This window comes from Saccopteryx bilineata, chromosome 1, assembly GCF_036850765.1.
Source record: "Saccopteryx bilineata isolate mSacBil1 chromosome 1, mSacBil1_pri_phased_curated, whole genome shotgun sequence".
NCBI lineage: Eukaryota > Metazoa > Chordata > Mammalia > Chiroptera > Emballonuridae > Saccopteryx > Saccopteryx bilineata.
The window spans coordinates 153,436,188-153,459,235 of record NC_089490.1 but is presented as its reverse complement, the minus strand read 5'-3'; the positions used below and the strand labels follow the sequence as shown (position 1 = coordinate 153,459,235).

The 23,048-nt window shown below is 51.3% G+C and overlaps 1 protein-coding gene across 9 annotated transcripts in view; it reads right to left on the bottom strand.

Moving 5' to 3' along the window:
* PTPRS (protein tyrosine phosphatase receptor type S) overlaps positions 1 to 23,048 on the bottom strand; it is a 104,593-nt gene that overhangs the window by 63,699 nt on the left and 17,846 nt on the right. The gene's annotated exons all lie outside the window — the stretch shown is intronic.

The following is a 23,048-nucleotide window of genomic DNA, read 5'->3' as shown; positions in this document are numbered from 1 at the left end:
GGGCCTTCAAGGGGAAGAGAGTCACAGGATGGGGAAGATAGGGTTACAGGACAATGGGGGAGGGTCACAGGGTGACGATGGGGTGGAAAGAAAAGTGCTGAGCCCTTACTATGGATTGAATGTTTTCTCCCTTCCCTAAATACATGTTGCAATCCTAACCCCCAATGTGATGGTATTAGGATGTGGGGCCTTTGGGAGGTGATTGCATCATGAGGGTGGAGCCCTCCTGAATGGGATTAGGGCCCTGACAACAGAGGCCCCGGGAGCTCTCTCAACTTTTCTTCCCTGTGAGGACTCAAGGAGACAACAATGTTTAAAAAAACCAGGAAACGGACTCTCATTAGACACCAAACCTGTCGGCACCTTAATCTTGGAATGTCTGCTGTTTGTAAGACACCTCCCCCCAGTCTCTGGTATTGCTATCACAGCCCGAACTGAGACAGCCCCAACATGCAGCTGAATCCCAGCACCAAAATGAGCCCCCAAACCTGGACAGAATTCCTAACTGACTCCAGCCAAGCCCCAAACCAGGATTAAACACCAGCTCCAGAATTTGCTCTGAACACCCAATTTCTCCCTCTCATAGCCCAGAACTCTGGAAGAAAGAGGTTCCGGCTAACATTGCTAATTGTCCCTAAAACCAAGGCCCATTTGGCCACCAGTCAGATCTTCCAAACACACACCTGTTGATCCTTGTCCTGCTCTAACACATGCTGTGGCTCTTACTGTCCCCAGAGAAAGCCACTCCTGCTGACTGCCACACAGCCTGTGCTGTCTCTCCTGCAAGCCTTTGCCCCTGCTGTGTCTTCTGCCATAAATGTCCCCCTTTCCCACACTACCACATGACAAACTCAGCTGTCACTTCCTTCGAAACCCTCCTTGCCCTCAAAAGTCAGCGCCCCCACCCAATCCCACATCCCACAGCCTCAGAAATGACTAAGATCATCCTCCACAAGATATACTCCAGTTTGTAAATTAAATGGAATGTTAATCACTTAGTAGTCTGCTTGTCTCACAAGAATTTAAACTCTTCTAAAGGCAGAAGGGTCCCTTGTCGCATGGGCAGAACCTGGGCTGGCCCCCTCCTCAGTCTCTGCTGTGGCCAGAATCAGGGTGGAGGGCTAGTGAGGGGCAGGGAAAGACCCAAGGATAAGGCCCTCTGACCAGGTCAGCCCCGCGCCCACTCCGGCCATGCCCTGGGTGGGTCTGGGCCATGCCACAGGGATGGCTGCCACATAATGACAGGGCAGCCCCTGTCATCTGGCTCCCAAAATACCCAGCTGTGGTCACCTCGCCCAGCCATGGAGCAGCCCCAGGGAAAACTGGGTGGTGGCTGGGTCATGGCCCAGGGCAGAGGGTAGGGAAGCTGGGATGGGGGCTGGGGGTAGGAGGGATCAACCTACACACAGTCAGACCAGTAACTGATACATAGTCAGACTAGACCCAGAGAAGGATGTCTGCAAATTCAAACCACAGGCAGGCACAGGTGCAGTCAGATCACAGGCGGAGAGAGAACAGAAACAGTCACAGATATAGTCAGGCGACAGATTTGGGGCCACAGGAAGTCAGGTAAATAAAACACACATAGTCAGACCACAGGCAGGCAACAAATCAGACTTCAGATACACAGAGTCAGATAAAATACATATACAGGGTCACAGTGGGGCAGGGCAGGCACTACACGTACTCAGACCACAGCACAGCACACAGAAACAGTCAGCAGACACACACAGGTCCACACAAAGACACAGACACACAGCCAGACAAGAGACACACACAGGGTCATGGCCAGGCAAGTTAAACAGGTACATGATTAGGCTTCAGGCAAATATAAATATGGAGTCAGGTCAGAGATGTGGTGCACAGGCAGGTAAACAACACACAGACCTCAGACTCAGATACACGCACACAGACATGCTAAAGAGGGGCCATGTAGTCAGCAAACCACACTTTCCCCAGCCAGACAGTAAGTCCAGACATGCGAAGCCAGATCCCGCTCACACGCACATACGTGCAGACAGGCATGTACACAGACTACAGATACACACTCAGACACCGACAGTTGGGGACTGGGCAGCGGGGCAAACTGGAACCTCGAGCACAACCCCTCATCTTATACCCCAGCTATGGGCCCTTTAAGAGCAAAAGTGACTGATGAGGAATTTGGAGGCCCAGTTGAGGCCAGGGTGACCACAGTAGCTGGCTCTGCCTACAGAAGCACATCTGCTTGGCCACATCTGGGGAGGAGGACTCTGGCCCAGAGCACTTGGGTTAGCCGAATGAGCCCTCAGAGAGCCTCTAGAGAAACCAAGGCAGCAGCAAGCCTGCAGCACAGAAGGGTCCAAACCAGGGCTTTCAGGCTTACCATAGACCCCCAGGGGGTGACATCTCTGTTTCAGCCTTAATTTCCTCACCTAGGCCCAGTGTATAGAAGGGTCCAGGCCACAGCTGCTTCCCTTACTCTCCATGCCCCACGGGAGCCAGGGGCAGTTCCTTCTAAACAGGGAAGCTCCAAATTACCCCCTGGTTCCCGCAGCCTGGCCTTGCTGGGCCCATGGCTTCTTGATGTCTGGGCAGGATGGGGCCAGGCTCCTAACTCTCTCAGACCCAGCCTGCTGGGGTTGGGGTGAGGGAAGGGAGAGGACACAATGTTGGGGGCTTTCAAGGTCTGGATGAGGAAGCTAGAATGGGGGTGGGAAGCATGAAACAGACTAGGAGAGGAGAGGGTCAGCCACCACACAGAAGATAAGTGTGACAGTGTCTCTTAGGCCTCCATGTACCATGGAAGAACTTGCTATGACAAGAAGTAAGACCATGAAAAGCCCATGACCCTCCTAACAACCACTTCCAAAAAGACTCCGAATATAGGGTCTTTTTCAAGGGGCCTGGGGAGAATACAAAAAAGTCCTGTTGGCCTTGGCGGGCTGGTTCAGTGAACAGAGCATCGGCCTGGCACGTGGATGTCCTGGGTTTGATCCCCAGTTAGTGCACACAGGAGAAGTAACCATCTGCTTCTCTTTCCTTCCCTCTCCCCCTTCTCCCTCTCTTCCTTTCTTGCAGCTAGTGGCTCCACAGGTCCAAGCATCGGCCCTGGGCGCTGAAGATAGCTTGGTTGATTCAAGCATCAGTCCAGACAGTGGATTCCGATCAGGGTGCATGTGGGAGCCTGTCTCACTACCTCCCTTTCTCTGACTTAAAAAATAAAAAAGGCCCTGTCAGCTCTGCCTTCAAAATCTATCCCAAATCTGCCTACTTGTTACTTTCCCCTCTTCTGTCTCTACCTGGTCCAACGTCACCCTCAACCACACTTGGAGCCAATGCACTCCCATCCTCACCCCCCCCCCAAGTCAGTCCTCACCTGGAAGCCAGTGAGCACCTGAGTCAAGTCCCATCCTTCCTCTGTCCACAGCCCTCCTGGGCTTTCCGCCTCCCTTGAGGTAAAAGCCCAAGGCCTCCCCCAACCTATAAGGTCCTGCACGACCTGCCGTCATCCCATCCCTGCCCTCTCACACCTCGCTGACCTGCTACAGCCACATGGGCCTCCTCACTATTACTACAACAAATAAGGCAAGATCCTGCCCCAGGACTTTTGCACTGGCTATCCCCTCTGCCTGGCTCTCTCTGCCTTCAGATTTAATGTTAATATTATTCATTGGCTGAAAATTAAAGAGTGAATGTACACGGGGGGGGGGGGTCCATCCTCACAAGGAACAGCAAGAAGCAGTACTTAGAGGTCCTAGGAGAAAGATGGGAAGAGATCAGAGCAGAAACACAGACAGTAAGGTGCTCTAGGCAGCTCTGGGCAGGGAAGGATGTGGCCAGGTTGGCAGCCAGCCAAATCTCCTCCCTGAGCCTCTTTCAGGAAAGCAGCCTGGGACACCACCAGCCCTGCCACTGTCGAGAAAGGGGAACAAAGGCAGGTACATTGGGCCCTGGCCGGTTGGCTCAGCAGTAGAGCGTCGGTCTGGCATGCGGGGGACCCAGATTCGATTCCCGCCCAGGGCACATAGGAGAAGCGCCCATTTGCTTCTCTACCCCCCCCCCCTCCTTCCTCTCTGTCTCTCTCTTCCCCTCCCGCAGCCGAGGCTCCATTGGAGCAAAGATGGCCCGGGCGCTGGGGATGGCTCCTTGGCCTCTGCCCCAGGCGCTAGAGTGGCTCTGGTCGCGGCAGAGTGACGCCCCGGAGGGGCAGAGCATTGCCCCCTGGTGGGCAGAGCTTCACCCCTGGTGGGCATGCCGGGTGGATCCCGGTCGGGCGCATGCGGGAGTCTGTCTGTCTCTCCCCGTTTCCAGCTTCAGAAAAATACAAAAAAAAAAAAAAAAAAAAAAAGGCAGGTGCATTGGGGCTGCATAATGCCGCAATCCCTGAGTGCCAGGAGGGTGGTGTGGCTCTTAAAAGGGGAAGAGCCACCTATGGGAGTTGCAGGAAATAATGGGCAGCAAATGAGGCTGGGTCAGGGGTGGGGAGAAGGGAGCAGCCTCGGGACCTGGAACCCAGGGTCCAGGGATGGTCCCACCCAACAGTAAGCAGAGTTTCCTCTATGCCAGGTGCTGAGATATCCACCATTTGCTCCCAGCAGTCAGCTGGAGGAGAGAGGGTGCCCTCCTTTCAGAGATGCGGAAACTAAGAGTCACAGAAGTGTCTCCAGGGACTTGCCCAAGACACCAAGCTGGGTCCTGAGTTCTCTGGATCTTGGGTCCAACACGCAAATTTAATCACATGACTGTGTCCTTCCTTGGCCACTATGTGATCTCACGGTCTGATATAGCCTGCTGGGCAGCCACTGGGGGCTCCTAGACTGTGCTAATGGGAGACTAGTGGGCACCCATTCCAGCTAGGCCAGCGCCTGGGTCACGCGATTCCAGAGCGGGTCTTGTGTACCCACGCAGGCCAGGGAGCATAAAGGGGTGATTATGACAAAGGACTGCACAGCAAACAGGCTCTGTGTCACCCGCACAAGGCGGGGTCTTCTGGGGCCTGATGATGCTACTCTCTACCCCTGCCTGAGGGTCCTGGGGGGGTTCTAGGGGTTCGTCTGTGCAACTCTGACTCTCAGGAGACTTCCCATGGCCTCAGACCACGGGAAGGGAAGGCTGGTGATGTTGGCAGTGGGGTTTGAGGACACTTAGTACTGACCATCTCTCCACCCTGACATCCACCCCCCCCTTCCCCACTGCCTCTTTTCTGGGCCAGAAGACTTTCCTGGTGCTCGAAAACTCTTCCCCAGGGCCTTAGAGCCCCTTGAGGGCAGGAGCTGAGCTTCCAGCCTCACTGGATTTCTGTGTCTGCAAAGTGCCCACCAGCCTGACCAGGCGGTGGCGCAGTGGACTGAGCGGCGGACTGGGATGCCAAAGACCCAGGTTCGAAACCCCGAGGTCGCCAGCTTGAGTGTGGGCTCATCTGGTTTGAGCAAAGCTTACCAGCTTGGACCCAAGGTCGCTGGCTCGAGCAAGGGGTTACTCGGTCTGCTGAAGACCCACAGTCAAGGCACATATGAGAAAGCAATCAATGAACAACAACTAAGGTGTCACAATGAAAAACTAATGATTGATGCTTCTCATCTCTCTCCGTTCCTGTCTGTCCCTGTCTATCCCTCTCTCTGACTCACTCTCTTGTCTCTGTAAAAAAAAAAAAGTGCCCACCAGGTCTAAGCTCCAGCTGAGTCACTTTTGGGCTCAAATGGCTCCAGCCAAGTCCTTTTCCCTCTTAGGGCTGCAGTGTCCCCCCACTGGGAAACAGGCTCAGTGCTGGACTGGTCCTGCCACCTTCCTGGAGCAGACTAGAACTGGGGCAAAGGATGTGTTGATGTATTAAGTGCTGTCCCCAAGACCAAAAGTGGACAACAGGGCATAAAGAGAGCCAGGCTCAGCCCCAGCAGGAGAAATCAGTAATCCTAGTCGGGTGTCCCAGTGTGACAAGCTCTCTTAAGTGTTCTTGAATTGCTTTCTGTTTGACAGATGAGGAAACTGAAGCTTAGAGAGGGGTTGCTGCTTCCATGGGTCACATAGCATGGAAATGGCTATGCTGGGATTCAAGGTCAGACACTAGCTCTCAGTCTAACCCAGAGTCATCAATCCATGAGTGTCCAAGCTGCCAGGCTTGCTCCTGCCAGCATGTCCCCCCACTGGCTTCATAGAGAAGCTTGAGACATCAAGAACTTGGTGCATCTCTGCCCTGCTCACACCCTCCAGGGCCCCCACCTCCCCAGCTCCTAAGCTCAGCATTCTAGGACCTTCAGGATCTGACACTAGGCGCACCCTGTGGCCTCTTTCCAAAAGTTACCACCAATCCCAGAATGTAGTGGTCTGCCTGGGGCCTCTGGGCCTTTCTTGACATGGGCCTGCTTAACAGGTACACCATTCTCCAGCTGGCCCAACTGTCAACTCATCCTTCAAGCTAAAGCCACAGATTCACCCCAATCCCAGGCTAAGCCTTGACCGCCCCTAGACTCTCCTCCCCTGACCCCAGGACCCTTCCTCAGCTCAGTTCTGACCCACATACCTGCTGCTGGAAGGAGCTGTGTCTGACTGCCCCTCCTCTGCTCTAAAACCTCCCATGACTCTCATCTATGTACATTAAAATCCAGACTCCTAACAGCCCAGAACTGCTGACCCCATCATGTCGCACCCCAGTGCCTTGCTTGCCTCATTGCCCTACTCACTGCCTTCTGGCTCACACAGGGGTATTTGTACATGCTATTCCTTCCCCCAGCACAACCTTCCTCCTTCCACATCGAAACTCAGCCGAGCTGTCACCTCCTCCAAGAAGCTCCCCTGGATGCCCCAGACTAGATCAGGGCTCTCTCTGGGCTCTCCCAGCACCCTATGTCTCCCATCATGGGCCTGTCATCCTCCATGATGGGAGCCTTCTCCCCATCCCAGAAACTTGGCAAGGCCCCTGCATATATTGGATGCCTACTGCATGCCTGGCTCCACTTGGCACTTTATTCACAATCATTCCTGCGGTCACGTTCATTACAGGAGGGGAAACTGAGGCCAGAGTGAAACACTGCAGGCAGGGGAGGCCAATACAGGCATGGCAGGTCTCCAGCTGCAACTTACATCTGCTCTGGCAGTGAGACTTGAGGAGGGGTAGCCTGGACTTGGGGGGCTGGGACCCTTGCCAAAGAGTTGTAGGAAGTTCCTCTGGGGTGGCCCAGAACTAGGAAGAAATCTTGGGAAGGAGGACTCTCAGGCAGTAATAGAGGTTGCTGAGGCATGGATTTGGTGGGCAATAATGGAAGGTACAAGGTATGGAGCTTGGGGGTAGGGACAGGAGGTGAGAAGGTGAGCACTGATATGCTTGCCCTGATCCCCCACGTTATTAAAGCCCCAATGAGAGACAGTGTCAACCTGGGGTCCACAGGCTAGAAGGACGCACACAAATAAAGAGTGGAAAACTTTCCGTAAGTTTTAGGGGGTGTCTTAGAGCAGAGATCCCAGCCACGTATCCCCCAACCCACCCCCATGGTCCTGCGGCCTTCTTCCAGGTCCAGTTCTGCAAGGAAGGTTGCAGAAGCCCCCCCCCCCCCCAGCAAAGCTCCCCAGGGCTGGCAGCTAACGCAGCCCCAGCCTGGCTCCGCCCTCAGGAGGTGGAGAAGGAGAAAGGGCCAGGGTCCAGGCGGGGGAGGGGACCCTGCGGAGCATAACGGTCAGAAGTTTTCCAAAGTAAGAACAACAAGCCTAAATGGGGGAGGGCCAAGCAGTGTTGGGATAAAGCTGTCCCTGGAGCTTGGCTGAGCCAAGCCCGTGCAGGGAGGGAAAAGTTGAGAGACGCGAGAGTACACCATCCTGGGAGCCTGGGGGGTGGGGGGGAGGGACGACAAGGAGGGAAACAAAGCCCAGCGCAGATTGGCTCCAGGAGTGGAAGAGAATCCCAGGTGCACTCACCCCGCGGCTCGGCTGGGAGATCTGGGGCCGGAGCCTCGCTGCAGCTGGTCCCTCGATCCCTTGTCCACCCTAAACGCTAGCGCCTTACGCTTAGCGTATCAAGGACTTGGGAGAGGCCTCGGCCCAAAGGGCTCAGTCTGGGGGCGGGGCCGGGGCGGGGGGGGGGGGGGTGACTTGGGGGCGGGGCTCCGGACGGAAGTGGGGCCGAGGACCAGCGGAGGAGTCCTATCTGGGGCACTGGAAGCGTCCACGGGGTTCCTGCGTGGGGAAAGCCTTCAAGGGGGTACTGTGCCCTCCACATGCACATGCATGCAGGAGCATTCTGAGACGCCCTCCCCTCTGGAAACCTGATGTCAGAGGGAACCCCTATCCTGCTCCCCCTCCCCTTCCAGGTGCTGATCGTGGCTATGGCAACGGATGATGGGGTTGGATGCCTGACGAAGCAACAGAAGGCTCCTCAAACACACCCAAATATTGGAGGTCGGATAAGGGGCAGAAGGAACCCCTCCCAGTTTGAGTTGGATGGCAGAGGCCACGCCCCCTACACACACAGAAAGACCCAAAGGGTGGGGGAAGGGCGCAGGCACAAAGAGGCTGCCCTTCCGCAGTGATCTAGTTGGGGTCTATGGGGATGAATGGGGAACATGGTGTCAGAGGCTCCCTCCCTAGGCACAACCCTGAAGGGGGAGGAGAGAGAGCGCTGGCCCAGATTGGAAACAGATGCGGCCACCATGCCAGGCGGAGACACCCGATATACAGTGGGTGAGTGGAAAGGAGGGGGGAGAAAGAGGGGCGGCCCCACCCAGGCAACCAATCCCAGCAGTGCTGCTGCTCCAGTGTGGATTTGAAAACTCCAGGGTTGAGGCAGGGAACGTAGAGGCCCCTCTGGTTCTGGGAGCTTGGGGAGGCATTCAGGGAGAGGCAGAGACCCTGATGGAGGGCTAAGAGCCAGCCACCACAGGGGCAGGCTCCCCCATCTGCTCTTATCCCTGGTGAAAATGCCTCTTGTTCCACCACTGGTGCTCAGGATGATTCCCATAGCTAATGTGTATTGAGCTACTAATGTATACCAAACACTGGGCCTGCTCTCACCACCCCAACATCACCCTCCATTTTCCAAAGGGATTAGAGGAGGAATAGAGAGGTTACTTGTCCAAGGTCAGGGAGAGAAGGAACTGGAGCCAAGGTTTGGGTCCGGAGGATGAGCCCTTACCCACAATGCTGCAGGAGGCCTGGAGCAGGGAAAACGACAAACGAACAAATTGCTACAAATTTAAAGCATCCAGGACACAGTAGTGCTGGATAGAGACAGGTTCTACCCTTTATAAGTTCACTGCCCAGTGGGACAAACGCCATGGGCTTTGATGGTGACACACAGGCAGCTGTGGGAGCCCAAAGGAGCCTCTGATAAGCATGCAGGGACAACTCACTTCCCATGGTGGTCCATCCATGCCCTGCTATGCCTGCCTTAGAGGGTCCATTCCCCACCTCCCCTAGCACTGGAGAGGCCTACACCAGAGTTCCCAAAGCTGGGCACACAGTAGGTTCTCTGTGAATGTCTAGATGCGGACTCTACACGGAACACACAATAGATGCTGCTAAACACAAAATACTACAATATCTCCCCCCTGTAGCCCTAACCAGGGAGGCACATAGTAGTTACTTCATAAAGTGCAATACCTGACACTCCAGCACCATGTACGGCACACAGGAGGTACTCTTCGTCAACACAGATGTGGAATCAAGCAGTGTAACCCCCTCCAGCATGGCAGGGGACAGAGTAGGCCCTCAGGAAATGCCACCAGGGCATAATGAGTGCTTTGATGGCATCTGTAGGCTGCTGGCCTAGGCATAGAGCTCTTACACATCCAGGAATGAATCCAAGCATGGCCCATGTGACCTCGAAGAAGAGCCTGCACCTCCAGACCTCAGCTTTCCTATCTATAATAGAAACCAGGCACACAACAGGTACTCAAAGAATCCAAAATGTCAGGATGTCCAGGACTGTGACCTGGGGAAGAAATGCCTGTCTCTGGGTTGTCCAGGACCCAGAGGATAGTGGCTGAGGACCTGCCACCCCCATCCCTGGCTGGCCCTGCCCTCTCTGGGCCTCTTGCCCATGTCTCCCTAGAGATGACATTTTGCCTCCATGCAGTAGCAATGACCACAGTGGGCTGGGAACACAGCCACCCCCAAGGTAGGGGTGGGAGAGATAAGGGCCGTGAATGAGCCCTGCATCTGGTCGACCCCAACTGAGTGACTCCGTCCACACAGGGCAGACTCTCTGTCTTGCTCAGAGCACACATCCTGTGCTGGGTCCTTAGCACCCAGCAGAGGGCATGCATGGTACACAGTATGTTCTCAACAAACCATTACATAAACAGCCAGGACACTCCTCACTCAGGAAAGCCCTCTACAATCTTATTCTCCCCTAGAGGCCACAAGGCTTGGTATCCTCATCACAAAGCAAGCGTCTTCACTCACCTACTTTTAAACAAAAATTTCTCAGCACCTACTGTAAGCCAGAACTGGTTTGAGGCACTGGGGACCCAAAAGTGACTAAGACTGACAAAGAACCCTGCCCCCATGAAGCTGATGCTCTAGAAAAAAATCAAATACACCAAAGTTCAGTTAATAGTGAGCTATGAAGATGGGACAAAGTGGGGGGTGGAGGTGGAATGTAGTGTTAAAACAGGAAGGTCAGGGAGTAACATTTAACCTAAGGTGACATTTGACTTAAGGCCTGAAGGAATTGAGAGGATGTGAAGAAAGTGGGGATGTTTGGAGAAAGCGTGATGAGGGGGACATAGAACATGCAAAGGTCCTGGGGAAGGATTATGCTTGGCAAGTTGTAGGAACAGGGAAGAGGGGTCTGTGCAGCTGGAGCAGAGTGAGCTAGGAGGAGAGAGGAAGTAAGGACAGGGAAGTGATGGGAGCAGGTCACACAGGGGCTTTTATCTCTTAGGAGCTGTGAGCTCTGGAGGGCTATGAGCGGAGGAGGAACAGGACCTGACTCAAGTGCTTACAGGTGTCCTCTAGCCACTACAAGGACAGACTGGGGAGGGGGTCAGGAAGGATGTGGCTACACATATTCGGGCCAGCAATGAGGGGGCTGGATCAAGTGGAAGCACAGGAGAGGGGCAAGGAGAGAAGTAGTAGACATATTCTGGATAGATTGTGAAAGCAGAACCAACAGAATTTTCTAAAGAACTAGTTGTAGGGCATAAATTAAAGCAGGAACTTAAGGACAACTCCAGGGCTTGGGGCCTGAACACCATGAAGGTTAAGAGCTGCCACCTCCGGGAAGGCCTCTCTAACTGCTTTGCTTACCCATTGCCTTTGAGGGCTGACTCCAGGAGCCCCCAAATATTTGGTTGATATGTCCTCTATATATATACCCAGGAGGCAGCTGCCCTTGGGGAGAAGCATGGGGCTAGATCACGTCAGCCCCTGCAGCTGGGATATTTGGGGGTAATTTTTTTTTCAAAATAACTTTTCTTCTAATTATAAAACAGGCACATGCAGCAGAAAATTAGAGAAAATCAGCACAAAGAAGAAAATAAAAATTGCCCATAATCTACCCCTCTTCTGGAGAGAAAATGTGAGCATGTAGTCATTTTCATTCTTTTCACAAACATTTATTGAGTACCTACTGCGTGTCAGGCTAATGGGGATACAGCAGTGAGCATGAGAGAGCCAGCCCTCCTGTCCTCAAGACAAGTGAGGGAGACAGACACTGATAAGAAAACCAACATTGTCACTAATTTAATGCCGGACAGTGCTAAGATAAGAGATGCCAAAAGAAAAGAAAATGCAAACTGAGGCTCTGTAAGGCTGGAGGGGTATGGAGGACTTCTCAGAGAACCTGGATGAAATCAGCAAATCTACATTTAAATACCTATGGGAATAGAGTTTCAGGCAGAAGCAACAGCAAGTGCAAATGTCCTGAGGCCAGTTGCTTTCTTCCAGTCTTTCTTCTATGTGTGTGAATTGGAACTTTCCTCTTAAAATGGAGGTCACTATTATGAGACCATTTGCCTGTGTACAACCCACAGAGTTTAACTAGTTCCCACTGCTCTACCTTACAAACAACACTGAGAGGGACATCCACATATGAACTAACTTCCAACCAATAGCTGTCTCTGTTGGGATGTTCTACTGCCTTTGACCCCTGACCTAATGTGGTACCCTCAGGCAAAACCACACGTCCCTGGAGAGGACACTCCTCTCCCATCCGTCTTAAAAGTTGATTCACTGTGATCACATTTGGGACCAAAATCTCTCAAAGTTGCATTTATAGGCAACCACCAAACTCCACACCCTTGGGATATAGAATGAGGGAGAAACTGGTTGGGCAACTTCCTCTTTTCCTTAGGTTCCAGGGCTCCCCTGCTTTCCATTCAGAACAGTATTCATGACCTGGGTCAGTGAGCATGTGCTGACTAGTCAGGAGCCCACCTCACCCACACATACATTACGGTCCTGGCACCGTATCTGCCTGCCAGCTACACCACAGTGGGCACCCTGCCCACTACAGGCATGCCCCAGCTCATCTGCCTTTTTCACTTGCCATTCCCCCAGGCCCAGCTACCTTCCTCTCCATCCAGAGAAATCAAAGATGCCTTCAGGTACAGCTGGATCCAGATGTTTCTCCCTTTCTTGGCTGATGGCAGCTCTACCTTCCAGAGGCTCAGGCTGGAACCTAAGGGCCAGCCCTGCCTTTTCTTCCCTCACCTGCACACGCTGCTGGTCTAGAAATACTCCCAAGTGTCCCTCTTAAATTTCTTCTAAATTTGTCCACCTTTCTCCATGTGCCTTCTTACCCTGTCTAGTTCCCATTATTGCCTGCCTGGACCAGACAGTCACCTCTGCCCTGGTCCCCCAGCTCTTGCCTTCACCCCCCAGTTTGTCCTTCCCTCAGTAGGCAGAGGGTTCCGGAGTCAGGTTTCTGGTCCTGTCCTTCTTCTGCCCAGCCCTCCAGAGCTCCTGCCACCTTCAAGGTAAAAGCCCAAGCATTCTCCATAGCCCACAAGGCCCTGAATAATCTACGCCCATCCCCTCCTACCCACACCTCCTCCCTTTCTCCCCTGCTCACTCCACTCCAGCTACATGGCCTCCTCACTGCTCCTCCAACATACCAGCCACAAACCTGCCTCAGGGCCTTTGCAAAGATGATTCCCTCTGCTGGAACACCCTTCTTCCACACCTTCTTGGCTGTTCCTTCTCACCTTTCAGGTTGCCCTTATACATCACCTCCTGACACACACCCTGATTGATCACTCTGGTTCAGGTAACACCCCTATCATCCTTTATCACATATTCCTCTATTTTTTTTCTTTTTTGGCACTTTTGCCTGAAATTACAGGTTGGGGCAAAAGTAGGTTTACAGTGTGAGTACACAAAACATAGTTTAGTCTTGTATTTTTATTAATTATTGTATTTTCCATACAAACAACTATAAGCCTACTTTTGGCCCACCTTGTACTTATCTCTTGTTTATTGTCTAGATCAGTGCTGTCCAACAGGGGAAAATTAGCCAAGTACAACTAGTTAAATAAAATTCAAAATTCAGTTCCTCAGTCATACTGGCTGAACTTCCTGCTCGTGGCCATGGTACTGGTGCAGATATCGTGCATTTCTATCACCACATGTGGACAGCTCTGCTGGAGACCCAGAGCCAGGAGGGTGAGGCTGGGTTGGCTTTAGTTACTGCTGTGTCCCAGGGCCTGGTACATAGTAGGTGCTCAATAAATGCTCTCTCAATAAGTTAATGAACAAATGAATGGCTAAAGGGCTTTGTGAAGACTGTAGGGGCTGCTCTGCAGGACAGGGCAGAGGTCAGCAGGTGCTATATGCAGTTACAAGTCCACAGGCTGGGATTTACACCTGGGTCTACCTGACTTGCAACTCAGGTCCTTTTTAGGGGCATTTTCTAGCCCCAAGGCAGAAATGCATAAAAAGCTGCTTTAGTTAGCCCTGGTCGGGTGGTTCAGTGGATAGAGCACCATCCCAGCATACCGAGGTCACAGATTCAATCCCCGGCCAGGACACATACAAGAAGCAACCAATGGGTACACAACTAAATGGAACTAAGTGGAACAATGAGTTGATACTTCTGTGTTGCTCTCTCTTCCTTTCTCTATTTCTCTCCCCATTTCCCCCAAACTCTCCCCTCCTTGCTCATGACTTCTGTGACATCCCAACCCCCTCATTAAATCTTTTATTTAATTGGCTCATGCCTTTCCCTTAAACAAGCAATTTTCAAGCAGTGTGCCCCAAGAATTTTTAAAACATGCAATACCTGACCATTTAGTGAGGGGCACCAACCTCTTTTCTCTTAGATTGTCAAATTTAAAAAATGACAACAGCCAACAAACAAGAGCCGTTTTGAACTTTAAATTTATAGGTCATATAACAGAGTTGCATCTTATTGATCACGTCAAATAATAAGGTTACATGTGACTAGTTAACTCTTGGTACCAGAAATCCTATACTATACAAGTATAGGTACCCGATTTTTTAAAAAGTCACTTTGGAGCAAAAAGGGTAGGTAATCACTATTATTTTTTTGTAATTCAATCAAAATTATACCTATTTTTCTATCACATCAGCAAAAAATATATTTTTTGGTGTACCATAGAATTTCAGTAATTAGTTTATGTGTGCCATGAGATGAAAAAGGTTGAAAATCACTGCCTTGATTTACTTCAGAAACTAACTCGATAATGCACGGCTCTAAATGCCTAGCCTTGAAAGTCACCAGAAAAATTGTTACAATAAAAATATGTGCAGAGTTCTACCATTTTCCCTGGATACTGTTGCTAAAAGCAGCAGCCTGAATGAGACTTGGTTATAAAGAGATTGGCAGGTGTTGGTGTTAAAGATCCCCCTGGCCCTGACTCTTTCTCCTTGACCTGTTACATATGAACCACAAGGGGAGTCACTGCTAGTCTGTGCAGGTCTGTGCCAGTGAACACCTCCATAGGTCATCCCCAAACAGCTTTGCTCAGGGGCGTGGGTCCCCCACTTTAGAAATCATGGCCCCAGGAGACATTAGGACAAGGTTCTCTTCCCAGCTCTGTCCCCAGGAAGCTATGTGGCCCTGAGCAAGTCCTTGCCACTCTCTGGGCCTCAGTTTCCCTACCTGTACAGAGAAAGATTGGTTTTTTTTAATGCCTCAAGCTGATTTTTATGGGTTCAAGGCCTTTGAAGATCAAGGTAACTGAGGTCAAAAAGCTCAGTGAGGTCCCCAAGACTTGGCTTGGTGCAGCCCCCGACTTCCCTTGCGAGATGGGACCCCGTCTTGATCACTACTCATACCTCAGTCATCTACCCTGCACCAAGTGCTTTCCTGAGTTCTGGAGACACAGCAGGGACTGAGGCAGACAACCTTCCACAGCTTCTCTTCTAGGGCAGGAAAGTGACGGACAAAGGCAGCCATGCAAAGATGGGAGTTAGGAGAGAGTTCTGGGCAGCGGACACAACAATTGCAAAAGCCCTGAGGCAGGACTGAACATACAAAGTTCTAAGTAAAGACAGGTAGCTTGTAGCTGAGAAATGGGATTAGAGCGGTGAGGGGGGCTTGTCATTTGAGGAATGAATATATTTGTGGCATAAACAATCATCACACTCCTGTAACATTCTCCTTTCATATCCAACCTGCATTTATAGAGCCCCTATACCAGGTGCTAGGCTGAGCACTATAGGCACAGGATGACCCAGGAAGCCCCAGCTCGGTGTTAAGGAGTTCACCACCCTGTGGGGGAGGTACACGGGGCTCCAGTAGTTAAAGATCAGAGCTGTGATGGGGGATAGCTCTGCCCTCGGAGTGGGGCAGGCTTCCAGGAGGAGGTGATAGCTAAGATACTAAGAAATAAGAGAAACTGCGAGAGGAGACTTAAGTAGCACTGGACAAAATGGAAGAGGTGAGAACAGGAACCTTGGGCCAAGTCCCTCCCAATCACACCCCCACAGATGAGAGACAGGGACTAGGGAACTAGCTGTTGGGGGGGGGGGGTGGACCTCCTAAGTGAGCTCAGATGCAGGTACAACCTCTAAGCTTCCCCAGCTCTCAAGTCCAGGAAGAAGGTGACATCTTTAGACAGGGATTTGGATCTGAACCCAACCTTGTCTCCCCTAAGACCTAAAAACATTCTTTAAATACTTAGTATGGGCAAAGCACTCAGAACTGAGCCGGGCATACTGTAGGTGCTCAAGGAACACAGTGCGTGTTACTTCCGGCTCTTCCCCAAAGGCCAGACATATTCAAGCAGCTTGCTGAACCCCCTCAATGAATGGTATTATTCCATTTTTCAGTTAAGGAAACTGAGGCACAGAGGTTGAGCCCAAATTTTCTCCACTAATGAGCATCAGAACAGGGACCAGAACCCAAGTTGGTTCTTAACTCCTCCCACAACCACTCATATGAGTCTCAGTTTCCCCTCCCCAGCCCTCACTCTCCTGCCTCACTTAGAGTTAACACGGTCCCAGAATTCAAGGCTTCTCAAGCTGAGCCCACCTGTGACTCACAATCTGTACATGGTGACCTGGAGGCATAGGGTGGACCACTGGTTCCCAAATATATTTATTATTATTACCACTATTTTTATTACCATTATTAATTATTCTGTAGCAGCTTCCCCCAGCATTGGGAGCCATAAGGAAGGCATGGACAAAGACAGTGTCTGGGGTGAGGACAGTGGTTTGGGCTCAGCAACTGTCCCAAGAAGACAAAGTACCAGGCCTTTGTACTCTCTGCCCCTCTGCCAGAACTTTCACTGCAGAAGCCCTCCCTCACTGTCTCTGCTTGAATGTTATCTTTTCAATGAAGGCTTCCAGGACCTCCTACTTAAAATTCTGCCTTCCACTCTGGCACTCGCCCCTCCCCTTCTCCGATTTTTTTCCTCAGGGCAATGTACCACCCTCACGCTGGATGTGGATTTTCTTCTGGGCTTTGTTTGCTTTCCCCAACTAAACTGTGAGCTGCAAAAGGACAGGGAGTCTGTTCCTTTAAGTGACCTGTGCCCAGAACAGTGAGTAGCAGGCACACAGGACACATTGAACAGTGCTGAAGGGAAAGTCCCTCTTTGCCCCAGAAACAACCTCTGTTGTTGCTTTGTATCAATCTATGCAGACCTTTCCCCTGCAGTTACAGACCAAAAGTAATGCCATAACACAGTGTTGGGCAGATAAAATGTATTATGCTCACTTTGTTAAAGAGGCCGTTGCCCAGGTGATATTAATGTGTGTTGAGAATTGTTGTAGCCTGAGGCTTGGTTTTGGGATTAAGCCTGTCCCACCCTTTTTGGTGTGAGGTGGTACAATCCTATCATGCCTCAGAGAAGTGACTTTGTATTAGGGACTTCCCTACTTTGTATATTGGATTAGAAGTTGTGAAGCTACACTATAAAATGGAGGCAGAACGGGACTTGGCTCTTGGTTCCTGAGATTATCATTAGAAGAGAGAGCAGAAAGCAGAGAAAGGCCTCGTGGAAGAGGCCAGGAGAAGCAGCCAAGATGGCGGAGTGCTGAGTGAGATGCCAGTTTGTGTAGAGTTTGTATCTGGGATAAGGAAGGAGATGGGGAACTGAGGAGAATAAGGCTGGTGAGCTAGAAACCTTTGATTCTAGGAAACTCGGATAAGTCAGTGGCTTTGAGAGCACTGAATGTGAGTGGGTTTTGGAGCCCAGTGTGTATTTTTACTTGCCCGCCGGGTACAAGCTAGAATTAAAGACTATGGCCCATCAGTTCTAGGCTCCGCTGTTTCTTTACCGACTGTCCGAATCCAATGCGAACCTGCATGGACCAGACGGCTGTGATGCTGGCCCTGGCCGTGGCTTCTGGCTTTACACACAGACAGAGTGGGGTTATTTATTTATTATTATTATTATTTGTATTTTTTTGAAGTGAGAAGCGGGGAGGCAGAGACAAACTCCCACATACAACTGACCGGGATCCACCCGGCATGCCCCACCAGGGCGATGGAGAGTGGGGTTTTTAAGCGGAAACTGTATCATCCTGTTTGTGTCATTTCCCAACTTGCATTTTTTCCCACATGACAGTATACACGCATCCATGGCCTCTTTTCACCCGCCTTACAATCGCCCATTACAAGACTGGACCCATTTATTACTATCTGTTGCCCATCCAAGGCCATGGTAAATCTCTGCATCCATGCCTCCCAGGCCCTCAGGGAAGCATTTGTCCCTCTCTCAATGCTGAGAGGTACAGGGATGTTTTCACATTCCCTTTGAGCCCGCCAACGACACCTCTAGAAATTTATCTGATAGACACATTCCCCTGAAGTGACATGTATAAAAATCCTTACAACCAGACTTGAAATAAGTGCCATCAATAATGGATCAGTTAACTATACAAGAGTACAAGGGATCAAATAATGCCACAAAAAAATTAGTATCTCTTACTTATGAGATTAGTATCAAAGCTGTGAAAAGGAATGGGAAAACTAGAGATGTACAGTTATGAAATTATTTTCAAGATGTTGTATTTTTATTTATTTTTTGGGTTTTTTTTGTTTTTGTTTTTTTTACAGAGTCAGAGAGGGGTAGATAGAGACAGACAGACAGGAACGGAGAGAGAAGAGAAGCATCAACCATCAGTTTTTTGTTGCGACACCTTAGTTGTTCATTGATTGCTTTCTCATATGTGCCTTGACCGTGGGCCTTCAGCAGACCGAGTAACCCCTTGCTCAAGCCAGTGACCTTGGGTCCAAGCTGGTGAGCTTTGCTCAAACCAGATGAGCCCACGCTCAAGCTGGCGAGCTCAGGGGTCTCGAACCTGGGTCCTTCCGCATCCCAATCCGATGCTCTATCCACTGTGCCACCACCTGGTCAGGCAAGATGTATTTTTAAACATACACTCACCAAGGTATAGAAAAGCATGTAAAGGATACTATCATTTGCTTAAACAAAGGAGTATAAATCTATCCACCTACTGAATGTTTACCGAAGAATTCTACACAAATGGACTGTGCAAAATGGCGGCCATAAGCTGCACGTGGCTGCTTACATTTAAATGGAATAAAATGGAATATAATTTAAAATTCAAGTCCTCAGTTACACTAGCCATATTTCAAATACGTAAGAGGACATCTGGCTAGTGGCTAATTTATTAGAAAGTTCAGGTGGAGAATATTTCTATAACCACACAAAAGTTCTACTGATTGGTGCAGAACCAGGGTAGCAAGCCACAACCCACAGGCCTAATCCGACCCACTGACTATTTGTGTGAATGAAACTTTACTGGTACATGGCTACGCTCACTCATCCTCTACTGTCTCTGGCTGCCTTCTTCCTACAATGGTAGAGTTGAGTAGTAGGGACAGGATCCTCCAGTTAGCAAGCCTGAAAAGATTTACTATCTGGCCCTTTGCAGAAAAAATTCTACTGACCTCTGGTTCTGGGTAAGGAGGGGGAAGAGAACTGAGGATCTGGGAGGCAGCACAGACTGTCCACTGTGCATTCTTCTGCATACTCTCAACTGTGCCCCATGTATATGCATTATCTGGCCAGAGGTGGCACAGTGGATAAAACGTCAACATGGAATGTTGAGGCCATGGGTTTGAAACCCTGGGCTTGCCTGGTCAAGATACATATGGGAATTGATGTGTCCTGCTCCCCTCCTTTCTTTCTCTCTCCTCTCTTTCTCTCTCTCAAATAAATAAAATCTTAAAAAGTAAATAAATACATACATATATACATACATATAAATAAAGGTCCATCCACTCATCCATCAACCCCAGACTCTTAAAGAACAGAGGGGAGGGTCCCAGTGCATCTCAATCGCTGCAGCATCCCCAGCATCTGTGCTGGGTCAAGCAAACAGCTGAAGCCCAATAAACAATCATGGAGGGCTGAGGGAACTGGGTGCAGGGCCGGGGCTGCTCTGCAAGGCCCGCGATTGCTGGGGCTGGCAATGGGCATGGAATACCAAGCCAAGCTTTCCCAAGGCTGTGTCACCAATGAACATGGGGCCAGCCTGGCTCCTGGGCAGGCCAGAACTACTACTACTGGTCCCTTGGGCAGGAGCCTGTGTGCATCCTTCCTGGGGGCAGTGCTCGGCAGTGGGAGAAATGGGCAGGGTGGGTGGGGGTCCTGCAGCCATGGGGGTGAAAGGAACATCAGGCTCCAGACCTGGAGAGAAATTATATATTCATCAGAATCTTAAACAAAAGCCCCACAAGTCTCCTGTCAGACAGGCTCTGGTTTTCATGGTAATCGGCGATGAATTACCCACAATGCCTGGCCAAGCGCAAGTGGTTCTTGGCCCAGATCCTAAACTAATTTTTATATATTCGTGTGTATATAATTTCACTCCCTCCCTCCCATTCCTCTTCCATCATTAGTGGGACTGGGCGGAGAGCGGGGCAGAAGGAACCCTGGGTGTAAGGCAGAAGGTGCTCGTCAAGTCCCTGGAGCCCACCTGGCACCAGCCCCAGGGCGCAGAGCACAGTGGGGGCAGAAGGTAAGTGCCAAGCTGAAGCCAAGGGGAGCCTGGAAACCACCAAGGACTAAAGCTGGAACTCTAGGGGTGGAAGACACACAGAAAAGAAGAAAGAGCTAGGACGGGAGGGAAAGGCGTTCAGGCCTATAGTGGGGTCAAACCCCTACCACATACTGTGTTGGCCTCAGGCAAGTGTCTCAATCTCTCTCTTCCACATCCTAAACTAGAGGCCTCCGCGAATCTCTGAATTTCTGCCCCAAGAGCCCCAGAAGAGCTGGAGCTGGAGCTGGTAGAGCCCCAACCCAAGCCCCATGCAGCCCCCAAAGGTATAGCTGGGCACTATTCCAGTGCTTTGTACATAAAGCTAAGAAAAGAATGTGCCTTGCACTGAGGGCACTGGCTTGTTTGCAGCAAAAAGACACAAACCCCAGATCACATCTACCACCTCTAGGAGGCCCACACCAAGCCTCCAGGGAAAACCAGCCCCTTTGCCTTCTGGGCACCTTGACGACTGTCCTGTAATGGGGGGTCCCCATGCCTGCCCCTCCTGTCCTTGCAGATGCTCAGGTCAAAAATCTAGGGGTCATCCTTGGTTCCCTTCAATCCCACCCTCACTCAACCACCTGACCAATCCCACTGGTTTCTGTGAAATACCCTTCCAGAATCCAATCACTTATTTCCCCTCTGCCTCCACCTGATCACCTCTAGCCTCTATCATCTCCCGCTTGGACTAGTGTAGTCACCCCCCCCCCCACCCAGGTTCCCTGGCTCCTGCCTTTGCCCCCACTGTCTGTCCTCCCTGCAGTAGCAAAAATACTCCTGCAAGCATCTGAGCTAAGTACCACTCCCTCCTCTGACTATAGCCATCCAGGACACCCACCTCCCTCAAGCTAAAAGCCCAAGTCCTCCTTGCAGCCCACAGGGCCCTGCCTGACCTGTCCCCACCCTCTCTTCCTCTCCCCCTCACTCACTCTGCTACAGGCACACGGGCTTCCTTGCTGTTTTTCCAATGATCCAAGCATAGTCCAGCACAGACCCCTTGCATGGGTTGTTTCTCCTGCCAGGAACACCCTTCCTCCAAAACTCCACATAGCTCACTTCCTCACCTCTTGCTAGTCTTGACTAAAATGTCACCTCCTCAGAGAGGCCTGCCTTGATTCACTATCTAAAATAGCTCTCCTTATCACCTAACCCTTTCCCGGGCTTCATTTTTCTTAGAGGCATGGCATCCAGTAGGCCCTTAATAATTACTTAGGCTACTAGTTTGTGTACGGTCCTTCTCCCCGCTACACTCCATGAGCACAGGGTTTTTCCTCTGGCTCCTGCACTACTCTGCTACCAGAACCTGGATCAGGGCCCAGCACACAGCAGGTGCTCAGTAAATACGCACTGGTGACTCTAGACCCCCCAGCAGGGTTCTGGGCCCAGAAAAGGCAGAATGACTGTTTTCTCAATACTCAGAAGCTTTCCTCAGGGTCCGAAATAAAATTTTAGAGCTAAATCATCCCCTGGGAAAATGGGGGGCAGCAGTGCTGGCTCCTGCAACTGACTCAGTGGTAGCAGCCAAGAGCAGCCAAAGAAAGAAGAAAAACATGCCTGTGCCATAAAGCTGCCACCAGGAGGCCTGCACTGGCTCACTGGTGGCTGGCGTGCGGATTAGAAACACTCTTTGTAGGTGACCAGGCGAGGTCTAGAGAATGCTAATGTGGGCACAGGACTCGTGGAAATGGGAAGAGGGGAACAACAGAGCTGTATTTGCTAATGCTAATAGCAGCAATAACAACAATTGCTAATATTTTAAGACCATGTATTATGTGCTAGGCACTGTTCAAAGTGCTTTACACATAATACCCTTACCTAATTCTCTGCATTTTACAGATGAGGAAACGGAGTCTCAGAGAGGTCAGGACACTAGCTAAAGACCACAGCTCAGATGTGGCAGAATGGGATATGCGGTGGCAAAGCCTGCCAGCAGCCAAGCTCCAAGCCTGGTATACAGTAGGTGCCAAATAAATGCTACGGAAATACCCAAGGGCGAAGTGAACTGAGGCAGGGCTCATGGCTCCAAGTGGAGATGGCTGGAGTTGTTGAGCAGTCAGTGGGGAGGAGGAGGGAGGAGGGAGGAGGGAGGAGGGAGAAGGGAGAAAGGAGAAGGGAGAGGGAGGAAGGAGAGGAAGGAAAGGGAGGAAGGAGAGGGAGAAGGAAGGGGGAAGGGGAAGAGGGAGAGGGAGAGAGAGAAGGGAGTGGGAGAAAGGAGAAGGAGGAGGGAGAGGGGAGAAGGAGGAGGGAGAGGGGAGAAGGGAGAGAAAGGAGGGGGGAGGAAGAGGAGGGAGGAAGAGGAAGAAGGAAGAGGAAGAAGGAAGAGGAGGGAGAGGGAAGAAGATGAGGGCTCAGGCAAGCAATACAAACTCAGAGGGAACTGGGCCTCAGGCAAGGCGGCTGGCTCAAAGGATAACACTTGGCTGCCAGGCTCATTTCCTCCTGTCACAAAGATGGGCAGGCCTGGCCAGGGCCCATGGCTGGCATGGGGCCAGGGTCAGTGGGGACCTCCCCACCTGTCACCCATGATGTGTTCATCAAGAGCAAGGGGAATGTCATAGCCATGCAGGGTGGGTGGCAGAGGGGGCATCAGGGGGTACTTCTTGGGTGGAAAGAGGAGAGCCTGGCCCAAGGTCAATGTGGCCCCTAGCAAACCT